Below are 6016 nucleotides of genomic sequence, written 5' to 3'. Positions count from 1 at the left end.
AGCAAAACAGGTTAAGAAGTGTTAAGGTGCTAGTCTTAGACTAACTGCAGAAACAAACAAAAAAAATAATTAAAGATCTTATTTTCCTATTTTTATTTGGTTTTTAGGGGAAATGGATATTTTTGGTCCTTCTTCTCCCCAACTTTATCAAGATATAATTGGTTTTGTATTCCTTATTTCTAGTTATTTTTTCACTTTTGACAGTTCCCAGCTTAAGACTGGAGTCCTATTATACAAGGTAATACATATGAAGAGATGGGAACTTGGTAGGTGCCCAGGTAAGATCAGAGAATGGGGATCTCTTCCTCAGCAAAAGAGAATAGAAATATACAGAAGTGCATTAAGTCACACAGACTCTGATAGCTTTCCTGATTTTGTTCTTCTGTTTCAAAGCCAAGAGGCCTCTCTTTTCCCTTTTCAAATTCGTGATCATGTTTTTAAAATGTTGTATGTTATGTGGTCTGCAAACCAAGGAAGGGATTTGAAGCTGAAGATGACCTTTAGTGGTAAATTCTTTTCAACAGATAAAAATTTAAAACTAAGTAAAACTTTGGAACCCTAAACTGGGGATATATTATCCACTACAGGAATGTCAATGTTAACTAAGCCACATTAGAAGAAAAATTGTAAAGTCGCTGTTTCCGTGCATGGGAACTCAGGAGTCCATGCAAAGAGTAAGCAAAGGACCTGTGCACAGCTTTGAGAAATTAATCCTCTCCTATCTGTTGGTGGAGGAGTGGGTAGTAGTTGTTTCCATTGTATCTGAGTCTATACCTATGTAGCCCATTATACTGGCCTTTTAAGGGAAAGGAAAACCTTCAAACCTGCCCCTAAAACCAGCCAGCCTTAGCACTGCTTTGAGCCGAACCCCCAAAGGATGCATCTCCCTCTAAACTCTCCCATTTCCTTTCTGCTCATGCCCGTATAACACGCTCTGATTGCTGGCTACTGCCCCTCTCCTGGGGGCTGCACAGGAGGTGGGGAGGTGCCAGAGGGCTGTGGAGGTTTCTGAGCTTTCCAGGTCCTTACCAGCAGGTGCTCAGCCCTGCCTAATGTTCCAGTGAGGCTGAACCAGAGGAGACTGGGCAGGATGCTCCCCCAAGGAGGACCTGGATCTCCAGCAATAATGGGTTGCTGATGGTAGGCAGCTGCTATGAGCTAAAAGATCTGGCCTTGAGCCTGGCTCTGCAGGATGCAGAAGGAAGGAGGAGTGGAAAGCAGTGATGAGCCTATTGTTTCAAATGAGCCAACAACTGGCTGACTGACACCGAGGGCTCCTTGTTTCTCCCATTGCTCTTAAACACAGCTGTGGAGAGTGGAGGGGGATGGAGGTAGCTCAATTCAGAGATGAGACTTCCAGTGTCCAGAGAGGCAGTGGACATAAATTAAGGAAAAAAAAAAAAAAAGGATAAAATTCCATCTTATTGCAAGAAAAGCTTTTGGCTGGGGGTGTGCTCAAACACTGCAACAGGCTGCCCAGTGTGGTGGTGGAGTCCCTCTCTGCAAATACTCAAAACCTGATGGGTGGCTGTGCTGGGCAGCTCTGCCTGACCCTGCCTGGGTGGTCTCCTGATGTCCCTTCCAACCCCACTGCTTCTATGAAAGCTTCTTTAATATTTGGATGCATTCTTTTGCTGCTGTTGTGGAATACTTGGGGAGTAATTACAAATGCCCCTGCTGGGCACTTGTCTCACAAATACTGCTGTTGTGTAATCACGGCAGTTTTAATTGTATAGGGAAAGCATCCAAATGCTAAGTAGTTAAATTGGGGAGTTTAGTCAATTAAGTAATGAAAGCAAAAAAAAAAATCCACCAGTATCTCCTTCCCTGAACTGAGAAAACACCAAAACATCCTAAACCTTAAAAGACATTTTGGTTTTTAATCCTTTAAATATTATTGTTATGGGAGTTAAAGGTAGCTTTATTATAACAAAGTTGTTTGTTATTTTCCCCTCATTCCCACTAGTTTTTCCACAAAGTACCATCCTCAAATTATCCTGTGAAAAATGAAATAAAAAGTAGGCAGGAACATGAGAGGAGGAACACCAGAGAAAATGCTAAGTGATCCCACCAAACTCTGCAGTTTATGCCTTTCAGCCCACGACTAGGAAGTCATGAGATGATTTGAAAGAACTTTCCTGTAGCTGTGTTTGCCGGGCTCTTCCCCCATTGCATTTTGCACAGCCCTCGGAAAGACTGCAGTGCAGTAGTTGGCAAGGAGGGAATTACTAGGAGGGAAAAATCAAGCTGTGGTGGCTCCTCTTGCAGTGTGATGTTGCTGAGATCTGCATTTTGGAGGAGGTAATGAATGACTGCCTTTGGGTTTCCAATTCAGAAGTCTGGAAGCTTGCAAAAAAAAAAGGATGTGGATAAGTTTCCATTAAATGTCCCTAGAGTGTGCATGGCATGCTGGTCAGCCACTAAGCTTATTGATGCAGTGGTTTGGGTTTTCTTCTTGATACAAAACACCTGCAGTTTCTGCCTAATACTTTGTTTTTAATCCTCTGTGCTCAGACAGTGGAGAATAAGGTAAGGTACTTTTTGTTGACTAACACATAAAGGATAATGGAAGTAATTTCTGTATGTTGTAGCATGCAACAATAACTGTGCTTGTTGGAAAGTAAAAGTTTTGATTGCCTTTTTTATTGCTTGTAATTCATTGAAATTCTGTGTAATAATTTCCCTGAATTATCTAGTGTATTCAAGTTGCGAAACAGTTATGTGTACTTCATTAGTATTAAAAGATTATTTTTTAGTCAGTTTTCAGTTTGGTTTTTCAATATAATACAGAATTATTTTCAAGATCAATTATTTTCAATTGTTCTGAGAATGTTCCTTTTTTATGTTAGTCTTAGGAGCTAAATCCCCAATCGTTTCTATGTTTTACCAATATCTCTGGATTTTTCTTTTTCATGCCAGATTTTTAAGGGCGTAATGCTGCTGTTCAGCTGTGGAGTGCACTTGTTTAGTAAGAATGAAACTTTGGAGGAACCTTAATTCCCTGTGGTTTGGAAGGGGTTGGTTGGTGTCTTGGGAGGGAAAGGAGAGGCTGAAAGTGCAAAACTCCCTGCACTAAATTTGGATTTATACCTAAGAATACAAAGGAGCAGTGGCCCAGAGTCATTGATATGATTGGTGTCTGAAGTCAATATCGGAGCTAAGCATTTTAGAACTTCAGTTTTTTGCTGAGTTAATATGTAAATGTTTAGTACAGAAATTTGTACTACTTTCATGACAGCTGTAGGTATAATGGGCTAACTTGTAATTTATATACTGTTTTGGTGGGGAAAGCGTACAGTTGCAGATCTCCTTTTTGTTTGAGTAAGTGTTTATTCTTGGAGTTTTCTGTGAATCTCAGTGCAGGGCTATTTTTCCAGGTACTGAATGAGCCAGACTGGGCTTTCATTGGCCTGTGTGTGTTTTGCCAGAATCTGTAACCACTCTTTAGCACATTACTTGCTATGATTATGGTCCAAAGTGGCATTGCTGCTACTTTGCTAGCAGCAGTGGCCTTTCCTCTCCACTTCCTGAGGACCAAAGGTGAATTGTAGCACATGACTAAGAGCAAAAAAAAAAAAAAAAAAAATCAGAAAGCCACAAAACCCCATTTTATAGCCGTGCAAGTTTGTGGCATTCCTCCTTTGTGGCTAAGCGCTATCTTGGTCTCGTGTTACAAAGTCGCACGCTTGAGCTGTGGCGAGGGGAGCGAAAGCCCGGCGCGTGTAGGCTCAGGTGAGCATTTCTGTGGCACCGCGACCTTCCGTAGGCGGCCGTGTGACTGCTGAGGCCGAGCCGTGAGCGCGGGATGGCAGCGGGGAGCGCGCGGCCGGGCCGGGCCCTGGCTGCCGGCCTGCCCGGTGCCGCCCGGCAGCGTCGCTGCCCTGGCACCACGGAGCAGCTCCTGGCCTCTGGGCTAGGTGGGTGCAGAGTCCACTGATGAGAGCTGAGTGGCTGAGATTCCTGTGGAATGTGCTTTGGCTCTGTATTGTACCTGCCCAGGTGAGGTTGCTGCTGTGTGCTCACAAAAATTTGGCCTTGGCAAGGGTGAGAGAGGCCGTGGGGACGTCAGACTTCGTGTGGTGGTGACCTGGGCATTGTGGTAGCATTTGTTGAACTTTACTGTCACATTTAAGAATGCACATAGATATCGATGAAGATTTGTATTAATTATGCTTTTGGACCATTTTCTTCTTTTTCTCTGTGCTTGTAAAAATTCCAGAATCAAAGAAACTTCCCCAAACTAAGTTGCTTACTTTCAATAACCTCTTAGAATATTGTCATGGGGTGGTTTATTAAGAAATGCTCTGCAGAACGCTTAAATGCTTTCCCAGTATTGAGCTGGTGTTTTCAAATGGAATTTATCAGACTTTCCAAGAAAATGGCACTGCTTTGAAGATTTTGTATGGTCTGTAATGACCCGCAGTGTATCTGGGTTGGAGAAGGTTTTGTGTGCATGAAAGCAAGAAATTATAGCTGTGATTTTAACTGTGTGTCCTTCTTTAATGCTGTTTTGTTGAGTCCTTTGTAGGCAGTAGTGGAGGAGAAGAAAACAATAGTTTAAAAATCATGTTGATATGTTTTGTGTACTGTTCTTTGTTATTATCTTATGTTTAGGTTATTTTTAAAATTCATCATTAAGAATTAGTTTGATGGGCTAATGAAACTAAAGAAGTAACTGGATAGATTCTGAGAAGCCTGTTAACAGTGTTTTTGAATGAAGGTAATGTAACTCAAACTTTTTCTTTCTTCAGGGCAAAGAAAGAAACCAGGCAGACTGTAGCAAAGCTCCCTTTATTGGCAGGAGTAAAGAGAACCCTATCAGAGCATTGAGAAAGCCTGTTCTTCTTTCTCTTCAAGCTGCGGATCAAATGAGATTCAAATAAAACGAAGGAAATGTAAGCAATCGGAGAGTCTTCCAGATTTGGGGGAGGTGTGGGAAGAAGAGAGGTGTACAGATTTGATCAAGAAAGCTGCTGCATGGACTTTGGAAATCAAGAGCTTTTGTTTAAGCTAACAACTCAGTTTTTAATATTTTAGTCTCTTCTGTTGTCTGTGAAGGAGAATTTTTCCATGAGTAGGAATATATAGCTTTCAGACTGATGGACAGTTTATGTTAGCAGGTAATTAGGGAAGAGGTTAGAAAAAGGAGTAAGAACACAGGCTGGGCAAGAACTGTAAAAGATTTCAACCTTTATGCCATTCTGGCAGCATCTGTGGTACTGAAGAGGTATTTAAATGGGAAAGGGTCCTGTAACCTGTTTCTAAGGTGAACCTTTTCTAAAGGTTAGAGCCTAAGAAAATACATGCATTTGGTGGAATTGTGTTGCTGCAATTTTGGACACTCACCTTTAAACTTCTAATGCTTGTAACTTGTGTGTTACCTGAAACTGTATTCACGTGTGGCTTGTTCTTCAGTGCCACTGCCACTGCTTTCTGTGGCTCTGATAAAAGGTAAAACCCTTCCTTTTGTTTTTAATGTAAGGTTTTTTTGTCTGCTGGGAAAATTCTCAATTTGTCAAACATGAAAAATTGACAGCATTGGATAAACTCTGAAGGAGATTTATTTGGAATTACAGTTTGATATACTTTCTCTCAAAGGTTTCTTTTGCCTTGTGTTTGAGTGCATGGCTGAACTGGGCTGTACTCAATCCAAACTTCATAACCTTGCTAGGTACTTGTTAGGAGACAAATTGCTGTTATATTTATTAAGGATATTATGATTCTTTTTAATTTTCTTTTTTCTCCTAAAGCATGAATATTTGGGTAGAAGTGAACATTTTACCTGAGCAGTCTTACTACTGCCATGAAGTAGGTGCTTGAAAATCTGTTTTCCTTTGGTTTTAATTCTAGTCATGCACATAATACTTCCTCCTCTATGTCAAAAATGTAATACAGTCTTTTGTGAGAACGAGCAGTTATTTTGATGAACTTGGTCTGAATTTTCATGTGCAATCCTTTCAGCAATTCATCATTGTACTGCTGATATGATGAAAAATAGATTTTTACAATATATTCT

The 6016-nt window shown here is 41.0% G+C and overlaps 1 long non-coding RNA gene across 1 annotated transcript; it reads left to right on the top strand.

The window, feature by feature from the left end:
• Window positions 1–3777: 3777 nt before the first annotated feature.
• Window positions 3778–4903, top strand: LOC128809074 (uncharacterized). Its single transcript, XR_008437596.1, has 2 exons — window positions 3778–3999; window positions 4752–4903. It is a non-coding gene; the product is annotated as an uncharacterized LOC128809074 (long non-coding RNA).
• The last annotated feature ends 1113 nt before the right edge of the window (window positions 4904–6016 follow it).

The sequence above is a fragment of the Vidua macroura genome, chromosome 6, assembly GCF_024509145.1.
Source record: "Vidua macroura isolate BioBank_ID:100142 chromosome 6, ASM2450914v1, whole genome shotgun sequence".
Taxonomy (NCBI): domain Eukaryota; kingdom Metazoa; phylum Chordata; class Aves; order Passeriformes; family Viduidae; genus Vidua; species Vidua macroura.
Note: the sequence above shows the minus strand (reverse complement) of the source record. Positions and strands in the feature narration are given on the sequence as shown.